The 14913-nt window shown below is 35.6% G+C and overlaps 2 pseudogenes; one reads left to right on the forward strand and one right to left on the reverse strand.

Annotated features, from left to right (window-relative positions):
* Positions 1 to 522: 522 nt before the first annotated feature.
* Positions 523 to 10829, reverse strand: LOC127677257 (60S ribosomal protein L9-like; annotated as a pseudogene).
* Positions 10830 to 10979: 150 nt separating this feature from the next.
* Positions 10980 to 12338, forward strand: LOC127677258 (mitochondrial import inner membrane translocase subunit Tim8 A-like; annotated as a pseudogene).
* The last annotated feature ends 2575 nt before the right edge of the window (positions 12339 to 14913 follow it).

Here is a 14913-nt window from a genome sequence, read left to right on the forward strand (position 1 = left end):
TTTTATATGATTTGGTTTGGTTTGGTGTTTTGGGGTTTTTTTGTTTGTTTGTTTTCTTTTTGTTGTGTTTTTGTTTTATTTTGGTTTGTCTTTTTTAACACTACTAGATCAGAATTAATGCAAACAAAAGAAAACTGTGGACTGCAAACTGCCTCGTATGGTAAGGGCAATAACATTGATAGCACTCAGCTTTGTCAATAGGCTTACTAGAAGGTTTCCCGGTAAAGCCAAGGGGCAGAAAGTGTAGATAACAAAGCTATGAGTTCCAGTCATTAAAAGAGTAGCAGTGATCTACCAAGCCCTGAGGGCCAAAGGACCTGACACCAAAGACAAAGAGGATCAGTCTAAATGTTCTTCTAACCACCTGAGATTCCAGAGATATCACACTAGCTATTTTGGTTTGCTTGTTGGCTTCTTTGTTTCTTTGTTTGTTTATTTGTTTTAAATATGTAAGTCTTTTATTGACCTTAAAGATCCCTCATTATACTTGGAATGAGGATCTTGTTTCTGGAGCTGGGTAACTTAACACTTACTCGTCTTCTGTATTATTCCCTTTTCATACACATAGATGCCGTTCAAAACTTTCTGATATCCCCATTTTAACTGTTGTGGCTCAGTGAATCAGAGCTGTTGAATCTGAAACAAATTCAATATCATTTCCTTCAAGGATTAATTCATCCCTCTGGGCTTGAGAGGCAGGACAAGCAACCTGTCCTCACCTGAACCCTACGGATGTATTTTTCACCCAAGAAATTTCACATTTCCACCAAAGACCCTTTCCTCTGAATAAAGACATTGATGGGGAAGTGATCATTCGTAGACCTCATATTGTAACAGAAGCCCAGTGTAACACCCTTGATCGTGTTCTGAACATGACTGCAGATGGTTCTGACCAGTTCCTTTCTGTTATCCTACCATTTGTCAACCAAGGGCTTCTTTTTCTTTCCAAGAAGACACATCTCCTTAGAAGGAAAGGTTGAAGTTCCTCTGCAGAATTCCCCATGGAGCCCTTCACAATGACTATGAGGCCCTTCAGAGTGGTGTCCACATTTTCTGGTATGGCATCAGTCTGATTGCTGAGAATGACCTTTACTCTCACAATAGATGGGGCAAAACCACACTAAGAACCCTGGATCTCAACACACAAGGTTTTTGTGCTGTAACTAAGTCCTACTGAGAAAGGTGAAGGATTATACTAGATAGTAAGGACCTAGCCAGTGGCAATCAAACCTTGAGCTGTCAAACTCAACACCTAGCATCTCCAATCTCTTTCCTCTCAGGCCTGGAGCCATAAGATTCTAGTTCTCTGGATGTGGAACAATAAGTCCTTGAGCCCATCTATGCAACTCATAAGCTCTTGGCACACAGGGCTCAGTTATAACATTAGATCAGCAATTCCTTGCCACTTATTATCAAAGCAGAGCAAAAGGCGTCTAGCCAGCTACTTGATTACAAAGCATCTTTGGGTGCAGTTCACTTTTTAATAATTACATAATCAGTTTGAAGAAAAAAAGGTTGATTATTATCTCATGTGTTAAATAATAATGTGTCCTTTTGCTATAATGATTCCTTAATTTCTAAGGTTTTAAATCTTTTCAAAATTATTAATTATGTAAATTGATTTTAAATAAATGTTATAAATAATAAAATACATAAATGATGTGATTACAAAAATGCTTCCATGGACAAAGGCTTGTTTATATGCCAGTCTTTCATTCTCACAAATATTCAAAGTGTAAGACCAAAAATGTAAGTATTTCCACCATAGAAGAAAATAAATACTGTCAGTATTAGTAAAATATGGTATGTATTTTGTAAAATTTAACATTCAAATGCCCTTACTTCTGCTATTTCTTCATCTTCATATGTGCACAATCTTCTTAAAGTCCATATCATATTTGTCCCAGTTATGGTTGCTATCTGTAGGGATAATCTCATCCACAAATGTGTATAAAACCATCACATATCAATATAAAATCTGATGCCCAATAACTGAGTCAGGATTAGAAGGTGGGAAGTCTGGCAGAGAGAAGAGAAAGAGAGGAACTCTGGGATTTAATCAGCCATGAGAGATCTCATCTAGACCCAGAGGAAGTCAAATGTATGAAACTAAGACATGCGGCACACATAAAATAGTATAAACTAATTAGGATAAAAGGGTAGATAATTGAATCTACTTTTAGACTAAAAGACAACAACAATCTATATGTTTTACATTTAGTACGGGTTTTTATATTGATACAAAATTAAGATTATAGTTTGCTATAACATATTTTATATATGTCTCAACTCTGCCTATGTGGAGTATTAAAGTATTCTACCTATGCAACTCATTTTAGAGTGCAATGTAAAGCTTTAGTCCTTGAAAGCTGCTATTGCAAACTGTCCGGGAAAATTAAGAAATTCAAGTAAGTAGGCAATCAATCAAATATGTGGTCATGCTAGGTACCAGTTTAGTTAGTTACAGAAATAAACTTTATTTAGCATCCTGTGAATGTTTTCAAAGTTAAACAGATAGTGGCTAGCTAGAAACAACATTTGCCTATTCAGATATACCACAAATAGATAGATAATCACCAAAAGCCTCAGAGATCTACAGAATATGGCATTTAAAGATGCCTTATTAACATAAGACTAATCATGACTGTGAGCCATGTCTACTCCTGACAACATCCTTTTCTACTTCAAAAAAGATGCTGAGCATCTAAGAACATACTTATGGAGTTTGCTTCAAATATGTGAAAGCTGCCACTACACACACACATGCACACACACACACACACACACACACACCTCAACTGCTGACAGTATACTGTCCAAACTGGACAATTGGGATACAGGGAAGTTTGACAAGCTAGGCCTATTTCCTACTTTATAATTCTTACTTTACAACAAGTCTCTCAGATATTTGGGGCCAGAAGGCCAAAGATAGATGTTCCAAAGTTGCAGAGGAACCTTGGGAGTGTGTCCAGGTAGCCAGCAACCTCTACCATTTCTATAGTTTTGGAAGCTACTTCCTCTGTGTTTCCTGTTTACTTGGGTAATATTTATCCTTCTAGAATCTCTAATGGGGTTAACACTAGATAGTTATAGTCTCATGATTAAGTTGTTTAGTATTTAAGAAAATGTTTTAAGGTCTAAGAAGATATTTTTAAGTTGGTAGTGCTAGTTATAATAATGATTTTAGTACAGAAATTTGAACTCATCAAGATAGATTAGATAATAGAGTATTTTATCCATAGAGTATTTGTCAAATATAAATGGACTGGACATTGTGAATGTGATTCTTACCTGACAGTTTTCATAAATGTTCTTATTGCATATAGTTTATTGATGTTAGAGAAAGAGCCTTTTATTGGACTAAAAGGAGGAGACATAGAGAGAATATCTTGTACACTGTGTAAAAGCATTACCTGTCGATATAAATCTGAGGGCCAATAAACTGAGGCTGGATTAGAAGGTGAAACATCCAGCAGAGAGAAGGGAACTCTGAAATTTAGTCAGTCATGGGAGGAATTGCCACCAGACTTGGAGGAGGTTGAACCAGCCATGTGGCATATATAGTATAGTAAAAGCAGGTTAATTGAGTTAAGAGCTAGTTAGGGGACAAGAGTAACTTAAGGCCCAGGCATTCATTCATAAATAAGCTTCTGTGCCATTATTTAGGAACTGGGGCCAACATAGAAAAGAAAAACCAGTTGTTACCATTGCTGGGATGAAACACCATGACCAAAGCCACTTGAAGAGGAAAGGGCTTGTTTGAATTCCCATTTCACATCACCATTCATCCCTGAACGAACTTGGACAGGAACTCAGACAGGACAGGGACCTGGAGGGAGAGCTGATGCAGAGGACCTGAAGGAATGCTGCTTTCTGCCTTGTTGCCGTGGCTTTCTCAGCCGGATTCCTTATAGAACATAAGATCAGCAGCCCAGAATAGCACAACCCACAATGGCCTGGACACTTCTCCATTCATTACTAATTAATAAAATGCCCTACGTCTAGATCTTAGGGAGGCAGCAAGTGAGAAATCAAGTGAGATTCCCTCCTTTCTGATTTCTCTTAACTTGACATAAAACTAGCAACACAATGTTTTAAGCTTTTCATAAATTTAAAACAATGATTTCTTATGTTTCATTTAACTGCAATGGTTACCATACTAATGTTCCTGTTTGTTAATAAATGTGTTTTCAAGACACGTTATCCTATGATTATTGGCTGTATATGTTACATGCTTTTTTATTCATGATGTTTTCATTTTTATTGCTAGGTATTGTTGAAATTTGCTTTGGCTACTGCCACTTTCCAAAATCATTACAACTTCTAACTGCATTCTCAATATAGATCCTTATACACACATGTAAGTGTATCTCTTGACTTACTTCAAAGAAACTTCCTTCTTTAGCAGATGAATACTGTTACAGAAACCTGCAACTGGTCAGAAATGCAGAGAGAACAACGAACTGTGAAATGGACAGCTGTAACTGGCACATTTACAGTACAACTCCTGCGCCCAAGGATCAGAGGAGGGGCAGAGAGATTGCAAGTATCAGAAGACTGGGATGTTTGCCACAGGAGTCTTCTATTTATGACAAAGAAGCTAAGGCCATGAAATATCAGCAATTAGGTTACATAAGCAAGATCTACATAATGATTTCATGTGTATTTTTTTCTGTCTGCAATTGATTACATCAGTATCAAATCTTCTTCTGCTTAGAGGGCAGGAATGGCACTGTGTTTTTGTCTTTTCACTGATATTTTTCTCAATGTAGCAAAATGCCATGCCCTGTTCTTTTCAGATGTGTCTGGCAGACAAATGCTGTCTGTGACTCATACTCCCTTCCATTCCCTTTTCAGTGATTTGCCTTGCAGGGCCCAGAGGAAAGGCCAACTAAGACAAGGTAGACAGTAGCAATGGAGGCTGTAGGACAGCTGAGGACAGCTCTATAGCTACCTCAGAATTCTACATGGAAAGCAGGGTCAGCAATTTTAGATCCTTTGGAAATTGTGAGTCAAATAGCTAAGATTTTATATGTTGTGGAACTATTTACATTTTCTTCAAAGACACAATGGCATCAAATAATACAGAAATAGAGACAGAGATGAAAAGATTTTGAGTTTGGCCCACATTCGGGTGATCTAGCCTTAGCCTTACATTTAAGTGTCAAGTTTCTTTCAGAGTGAGGAGCCCAACAGTTTGCCTTCCTCTGTATTTAGTTCTCATTCAATAAAACAATGAGTTTTAGGAACAAAACTTCTACACAGTAGACATAAAAGTTTTCACATGTGATGTCTTATAGAAGTGCCTAATGTTAATAATTCAATGCTACATTGGAAAAAAATCTCATTATTTTAAATTCATACTATAAGTTTGTATTTCACTATGTGTACTTGTAATGTTTTCAGAAAGTGTTTCCTTGTAGTGTTTAATTCAGTCAGAACAGCACATAGCTAAAATGAATTCAGAACACTGAAGATAATGCTATTTTGTCCATCTATGTCAGTTTATAATCCATATCTGTGTGTTCAACTATTTATACCTTAAAGATGTTGTACTATCAATTCGCAGTCCCATTTCTAGGAGATGATGATAAGGATTTGTTTCTGAACACATACAGCAGACTATACACAATAAACCATGACAAGAAGCAGCGAGTGTCTGCAGTAAAGCATTAGAGCAAAAATTTTGAAGATCATAAGAACTGCACTGAAATTAATCGATTTTGCATTTTAGAATATGAAAGCAACAAAAATAGAATCCTCATGAGTGGAATGTTATGTTCCTGTGCATGCTAAAATTTGAGTTATAGATTTATTAGTATGATTTTTTTAGTTTTTTGAACATGTGAAAACTATTCTTAGCTCATCTTGTAAATTATATAAAGATAATTGTGGCACAGATTTAACTAAACACTGTCTGGTAATCTCTAGTTTCAGAGAACATCAATCTCAAAATTAAAAGATCTAGAATATCAAACTATAATCTTTTAATCATTTAAAATTTATAATGCCAAAATAATTAAATGACTTAGAGAGAGTCAGAACAGAGAGGAACAGATCATTTGATGGAGCCTTTTATCTGAAATCAGTTAAAAAGTTGTCAATTAATTACCTTCCACAAAGAAGCATAGCATGTAGGAACTTCTAGTTAAATAGGTCTTTAGCCATTTGCAAATTCTCTCTGTTTATAGTTTCACAGTGAATCCAAGAGTTTAGCCCCAGCACTGCACACTTCGATGACTCTGGGAAGAGGAGGAAAAGAATAAAAATTTCAAGGTTACTCAGCTACATTGATGCTGGAGACCAGCATGGGTAACAAGCAAAACATCAAGAAGGCATTTTAGTTTTCCCAGTGATTTTTCTGGTTCTTATAAAGTTCCAAATTTGTACAATTACCACTGACTCTCATGGTTTCTGGCCTCCCTGGTCCTAATAATATGACAGAGGCAGATAAAAGTGGATCTGAAAGACAAGTCTCTACTACTTGGGCAACACTAGGGATGGCTGCTTTAAGAATAACTCAAGAATTTAGACTCCAGAAAGCCAAAGAACCATATTAAATATGGGGTACAGAGTTATATAAAGAATTTTTACCTGAAGAATTTCTAATGGCTGAGAAGCACCTTAAGAAATGTTCAACATCATTAGTCTTTAGGGAAATGCAAATCAAAACAACCCTGAAATTTCACCTCACACCAGTCAGAATGGCTAAGGTTAAAAACTCAGGAGACAGCAGGTGTTGGCGAGGATGTGGAGAAAGAGGAACACTATCACACTGCTCATGGGAGTGCAAGCTGGTACAACCACTCTAGAAATCAGTCTGGCTGTTCCTCAGAAAACTGAGCATGACACTTCCGGAGGACCCAGTTATACCACTCCTGGGCATATACCCAGAGGATTCCCCGGCATACAATAAGGACACATGCTCCACTATGTTCATAGCAGCCTTATTTATAATAGCCAGAAGCTGAAAAGAACCCTGATGTCCCTCAAAGGAGCAATGGATACAGAAAATGTGGTATATTTACACAATGGAATACTACTCAGCAATTAAAAACAATGAATTTATGAAATTCTTGGCAAATGGTTGGATCTAGAAAATATCATCCTAAGTGAGGTAACCCAGTCACAAAAGAACACACATGGAATGCAATCACTAATAAGTGGATATGAGCCCAGAAACTCTGAATACCCAAGTCACAATTCACATATCAAATGATTCCCAAGAAGAAGGACAGAGAGGGCCCTGGTCCTGGAAAGGCTTGATAGAGCAATGTAGGGGAGTACCAGGACAGAGAAGTAGGAGGGGGTTGATTGGGGAATAGGCGGAGGAAAAAGGGCTTATGGAACTTATGGGGAGGGGGAACAAGGAAAAGGGAAAAATTTGGAATGTAAACAAAGAATATAGAAAAAAAGGAGTGACAATTTCATCATCTTAAATTTCAAATATATTTCAAGAAACATTTAAAAATTTAGCTTATCTTTTATGACAGTTTCTTTTGTAACTTCATGAAGAAACAATCGTTATAACTTAAATCCTTACAGAAATTAAAACCATGCAGTAAGACAGTTTATTTTTGTGAATTTTTAGGATATCTTTATATCATGTTGTCAAGATTTTATATAGATTTTATATGTATAATATAAATATAAATTCACTGTATGAATATATCAGTGTTATGTGAAAAGCAAGCTTCCAGAATGATCAAAGTCCCAAGAGGAACCAGGACAACACAGAAATGATCCAACAGGATGATTTATAGTCCCAGTCATCCAATCATTTCTGAAAACTTCCATGCACAGATTATAGACAGTACCTCTGCACTGAAAATGTGTACAAATAATAATATTACACCAGAAGATCTTTACAAATCTCCCTTTTGCAAAAGGCTCCAGCCCTACACTCAGGAATTCATACTCAAGCTGTTTAAGGTTTTCAGGAATATAGAAGCTCAGACTACAGCCCACCATAGAGATATAGATGGATCTCTCTTGTGTCTCAGAAAAAGGAATAATACCACAAAGCTCATGAATGTATGCTAAAAGATATATATGACTTACTTATGGTATATTTCTTAAGCATAAAACATTTTAAAGACAGTTTATTTTTGTTACTTGCCCATTATATTGCAAGCTATTTAATTGCTAACCAAGAAGAACCCTCACTGTTTGGAGAACAGAACTTACTAATTTTATAATCTGCCTAAAACTTGGTGTTTTCTTTTAAATTTTACTCATGATAAACATCACACTTCATGTCCGAAAAGAAAGGCCTAAGAAGAAATTATCATTGCATTTTGTGTTGTACTGGTGGGGACGCATAAGAGTGTCTGTGTGTGCAGTTTGTCTTTGTAGCCATCTGGTTGCACAACAAATTAAATAAAGACAGGCCATTTCAAATAAAACTACTTTGTAAGCTCAAAACAAAGCATTAAAATTCCCCACACATCTATATAGATTGTCATTAATCATAACTCCTATTAACTAGTTATACATGTGTGAATGGTACTAATAATATTATCAATTTAGTCCATTTATCCTTCAGAATTAAAAAATAGTTAAATGCTTTCTTGAAAACTAAATTATCAGCAGGGCATGGTAGCACATACCTGTAATGCCAGCACTTGGGAGGCAGAGGCAGGCCAGCCTGGTCTACAGAGTGAACATGACAGCCAGGACACACAAAGAAACACTGTCTCGAAAAACTAAAAACAAAAAACAAACAACCCCCCCCCAAAAAAACAAAACAAAAGCAACAAACCACAAACTAAATTATCTATCATGAAATCTCAGCGGGACACTACTATAAATCTGGTTTTAGTAAATTATAATTTTATCTTCCAGTTACCTTCTGGTTTCTTACACTTGTCATTTTAAAAAGTATTTTTCAGACCTTCACATGCAGCCTAGAATTTAGCCAATTTCATTGTACATAGTACTTGCTACAATGACCAATAAACACATACTGAGATAGTTAAGGAAACCTGGAGGTAATCCACACTGTAAAGAACTGTAATGAGACTAACCCTTGCCTGCTTGCTATTCTTGGCAAAGAGTAAATTTTAAAATTATAAAACTGACAAAATTTAACCAGAAAAAACTATTATGTGAGCATTAAGTTGCTATAAGCAGCAAGCCCTTGAAAAGTAACGGAGAGGAATATTTGGAGTGTTGGTAATGGTAATAACACTAATTCGCTACATAGTATTAAATCTTATAATGTCTGTTTCCATCAGTAAAAGGGGATCAACAAAATCTATCCAATCAATGAAATTATCCTACAGTTTAAAGAAGCTTGTGTGTGTGTAACACTGTAAAATTGATCACTTATCAATTTTACTGATATTTCCTTATATATTGATCTATTATATTAAAACTTTCATTTCAGAGAGAATTAGATTCCTAATAGCTCCACACAGGAAATGCGTGATAGAACCAAGATTATAATATCCATAGACACATAAAAGGATTTGATAATTTGAGAATATGAAAATTTCTTCACATCAGCCCAAATCTATGAATGTGTATAAAATATGTATTCACATTGGAAGGAGTATTGTCAATATTTATGGCATAGTAACTAACGTGTGTCTCTGGCCATACTGGAGCATACATGCTTATAAAGACACTAGACTAAATAAAGTGTTATATTTTATTCACAACCATGTCACTTAATTAACTGAGCCATAATCCTTGAGCACATAAATATTGAATTTCCTAGTGCAGCTAGCTCGTTTGTCTGCCCATTTGTCTGCGCATTTCTTAGTTTAAGAGATTGCCTTAACCAGAGCTCACCATTCCTCATGTACACCAAACTCATAACAGAAAGAACACAGTAGCTCTTTAGCAATGAGCTGCAATCAGGAACATTATCAAGAATATAAATGTAATTATGTTGACATATTCATATAATACTTTTGTGCTCACTACTGGTGAGTACATTTGTTGCAATCTGTATTTTTAGTAAAAGACTAAAATTTAGTATATGACTGTCTCAAAGAATCAGAAGTAATATTTGGCATGGTTGTTGCAATTTAAAATAGCATTACTACATTCAGCAGTATCTTACTAGGTGTTACTGTTTTCTATAATCTGTGCTTATTCTCAAAGAATGCCTAGCATCAAATAAAATTTTCTATTGATAATTCTCATCACATTAAAGTATAACTAAAATCTCTTATTCCAAACTAAGGACCATGAGGTTTCCTAAAACCCTTTTGAAAAATGACCAATGGTGGGCACTGTTTATGACTGAACATCAGTGAGGCTTGCTTAATTATTAATTTCTCTTACATGAAATATTTTTCTATCTCCTGTGTACATTAATGCCAGGTATTTATGAGTTATTTCACTCACCAGATATTTTTTTGTATACCAAAACCCAGAAAGAATAGCTTTTGGGTATTGTTTTATAATAATCTGAAATTCTTGAAACAAATGAGGCAGGAGAAGTTTCCTCAGCCGTAGCCCAGAAGCATATCTCTGGCACTGAATGGCTTTACAAATGAAAGGGAAATAAGTCTACACTGTGTTTGAGCACTCTCATTTTCGACCATGATATTATTATTCTTTAGCTTTTACAAACAGTATTCTTTGTGGTTTCTTTTTATATTGATGGCTTTCACGTGATCTCCTAGGTTAACTCTGGCTGAGAGGCCAAATAGCCGAGATAGAAAAGACTGATCTCTCTTGTGCAAAAGCTAAGAACACTCAGATTAGTCCTATAATAAATGCACCTCAAGAACCTGCCTTGTTAGATTTCTAATAATGTCACAGGCACTTGAGACAGTTACCTCACAAAGAAAACATTCAGATTTTCTTGCAGTCATCGAGGTTTTGGTCTAGGATGATTGCCCCATTGTTTTGCACTTGTGACATAGCAACGAGAGAAGAGGTATTGGCAGAACAAAACTCTCCATGTCATGAGCAGGAAGCAAATATAAAGAAGACCGAAAGGATCAGGTCCCACCCAGTATACCATGCAAAGTGTGCCCTCAAGAGCAAGACTTCCTAAAGTCTCCAAAGTGTTGTGGCTGGAGGAAATTCCAGATTCAAGCCTAAATGTCAGTGTGGATTGTTCACTATTACTATTCATTCATAATTACTCTTCCTTTAAAACAATTATCTTAAAATTCATATTTGTGTATGTGCACGCCATTCTACCTTTTCCTGCACAAATAAGATTGCACAATGCTATTTTAGACTAAATATTTTCTGACTCCTTGTTGACCAATATATATTTTGCAAACCTCATGAGTCCAGTTTAAATATTAATACATACAGAACACTGAACAGGTTATCATCTACTCGGGGAGACCTCAGAATGTCTTCCCTTAACGATAACCTTAACGCATCATATAAAGGAAAATGAAATCTGTTTGTGCCTACTGACTTTACCTCCAAAGTAAAACACCTTCCATCTCTGAACTCTTCATGGCATCTGTAAAAGATTTTCACATAAAATTACCTAATTTAAACCTGATAATGGACCTAATCGAAAACAGCAGAAAATTATCCATATTTTAAAAACTGATATTCAAAGGGGCCAGGGGATTTCCCATATGGCAATTTTATAGTTGTGATTCTCATGTTTTATTTATATACTAACTGCTCACAAATATATCTCAAAAGAAACAAGAAAAGCCGAATGGATTTTATACACAGGCATTCACCCAGGGGAAAATGTATAGAACTTTGAGAGACAGCTTACAATTTAAACCTTCTAGCAGACAATTAAAATGTTGTTATTTAAATGACACAAATATTTCATAGTATAATTACTTAAAGCTTATAAATATATTTGTAAAGTACATTAGCTTAATGATATTAAGACATTCTGGGACAAAGAATGTCTGATGGAGGAGAGGAGACACTTCTCCTACTAGGAATGCTATATATTCGTTGAAAATGTCTTTTTAAAAAGATTTACTGTTCCAGTTCCACCACCCAAAGACTTGAAGATCAGCGAGTTGGTTCTGTGTTCACTTTGACCCGCATGGTTGAACCAGGATGGATTCCTCTTCTCCTCCTCTTCCAGCTTGGGTTTGAGTACTGTGGACTCTTGGTTATAGCGCTTCATTGAAGTGAAGTACTGCTTCCGACAGCTAATGTGCCAGATGATGGAACTTTGCTGGGAGAAGTGCATAGATAAGTTTGGGCCAAAGGTGGACAGTCTGCCTGAGGCCTATATTGCGAACTGTTTTGAGTGCTTCACTGATACAAGCCAAATCATCTTAAATTGACTGAAACAGACTGAGAATTCCACACCTGTCTTCACAGAAAGCCTTTCTAATTTCAGCATTACCACTTTAAGAAAGCAGTTCAAGGAAAGTGTTTGAAAAGCTGAAGAAATGGCTATGGGGAGGGGGAATTAACCCCCAGTTTTCTTTATCATCTTGGGACATCTTATCACCTGAGAATGAATGAAGTTCATTTTTTATGTATGGGAGTTGAGAGTCATATGTATTTGGTTGTAATTTTAAAGCTAATCATGTGAAAATAATTGACATATAAAGTATGACATGCATATTGTGCAGTATGGGGCTATGCTTTCTTAAGGTCCCTTAACTGCTTTACATAAATTTGATAGTGGAACTTCTTTCTATAATTTGATAGTGGCAACACATTGGATAAATCTTTATTTGTATGGGTTCATTTCTGATTTTTTTAGGGAGATCTGTGTGTCAGAAAAATTATCAGTGAGGAAAAACCCTGGTGGTATTTAACTGTGAGCTTTCTTTCAAATTTGACTATAGGAACTAAAAGAAATCCATGAAGTGTCCATACAATCCAACTTTTTAGGTTGTTTCTCTTCCCTACACTGTGATTCACTTACATATCAAATTGAAAATATGGTCTCTGGGTAGAACAGGAAGCCTGGGCATACAGAGGGTTTTATTCATAAATCTAGCTCATACGCATTATTCTTACTATCAGACAACCACAGAAAGAAGTTAACTTACTTTGTATATCAGTACACAAGACATTTACAGATGTGCCTAAGGAAATGATAACAATTTAGGCCAGTTCCAAACTGACAACAGTTTCAGGAGGAGGTGCATGCTTGATGTTAGTCATAAATTCCATTAGCAGCATTATTTGGTCAGTGAAAAAAAGAAAATTTGATAGTTAATAAAAATTGATTAACATCTGCAATGGGATAATACCATTCCAAATGTGTGTGTGTGTGTGTGTGTGTGTGTGTGTGTGTGTGTAGTCACATGTTTATCATATTTAAGTTCTCCTATAAATTATTTTGGTTTAATATAAGTGTTTCTAATTTGCTTCTAATATGAAAAGAAGTAGTATCATTATTTAAGTAGAAATTGGATCATACCTCATCCTGCTAACAGCTACTAAATACTAAGTAACACCTAAAAATATATAATATCAAAGTATATGAAGATAAGCATCTTGACATTTCTCATTCAAGTGTGAATCATTTTCCAGATTTTATTTCATGCAAAAGAGAAGAGCTAACAATTACCTTCTTGTCATAAATACTAAATTCCAATTTGTCATAACACTACATGACTATAAAAATGCACATGAGCACATTACTTCTTAAGGTACCATGCATGTGCATGGATAAAAATAGAAAATGAAGTGTTGTGTGGAGCACGCCCTTGTGTTCATTATCATTTCTCTGGCAGGTCAACTTGCCTCAAGCCAAAATAGTTCATTTCTGCTCACCAAGTTAACAATTGCCACTTCCTTGTTCTCCAGCAAAAAGTATCTTAACATGTCTTGGAAACAGAATCTATCACCTGCAAGGGCATAAACCATCCTTTTCATTAGCATTGTAAAATTTAATGCTACTTCCAATTATAATTGGCTATTTTTTTTTTTGCGTTATTTACGATTACATTGTGTGACTTCAGTGTATTTCACAGCTTAATGTCTCTCCAGTTGCCATAGCTCATTAAGCAGGGAATAGGATGGTAAGAAGCACCAACTAAATGGTCCTGTCATTATTCCTTCAGGCAAGATAGACATGGGGCTCCCTAAAGACTTTCCAGGCCTCAAAGGTTACTAGAACCTCTTGGTTCTCCATTCAGTGGTATTTCCAATATTTCCTGATGTCCTTGACAATTCTTTCTTAAACTTTACAGGACTTCCGTGCAATTACAAAGAGAATTAATGGAAAAGCAAAAGAGGACAAAGGGAAAAATATACCACCATGAAAACATGACTTATGTTTCCTTATTCACTCCGGGTTAAAATATGCGTGTTTAAAGTGCTTGTATCTTATACAGAAGCTTTTCCCATATTTTCAGCACTTGACATGTATTCTAAAAGAGAAAATTTAATAATTAAATCCTGTTCTATTGTGTATGTTTTTATTACTAAATAGCATGTTGTTGATATTATGCTCATTAAAAATAAAGCTTCTGTGATCTAGAAAAAAGTTTTTCTAGTCTAGGCACTTCTGTCAAGCATAGTATAGCATTCCTAGCCAGTTAAAGAGGAACAGAAAAGACAAAGACAGGTAAAAATGGAGGAAAACTCTCTATTCATAGCTTTGGGACAATAGTCATAGGGAGTATGCAGTGCTTATGACTCTGAAAGGTATGTTAATAGCTATCAGAACCAGGCATCATAAAGACCAAAGCAGACAAATAAAAATTGCATTTTATATACTAAGAATGACCTGAACTTTTTTTTTTTTTTTTTTTTAAAGATTTATTTATTTATTATATGTAAGTACACTGTAGCTGTCTTCAGACACACCAGAAGAGGGCATCAGATCTCATTACAGATGGTTGTGAGCCACCATGTGGTTGCTGGGATTTGAACTCAGGACCTTTGGAAGAGCAGTCAGTGCTCTTAACCGCTGAGCCATCTCTCCAGCCCCGACCTGAACTTTTAAGATAGAATTAAAACCACTCATGGAAGAATTCAATACAAAGTTCA

This window comes from Apodemus sylvaticus, chromosome 2 (assembly GCF_947179515.1).
Source record: "Apodemus sylvaticus chromosome 2, mApoSyl1.1, whole genome shotgun sequence".
Classification (NCBI taxonomy): Eukaryota; Metazoa; Chordata; class Mammalia; order Rodentia; family Muridae; genus Apodemus; species Apodemus sylvaticus.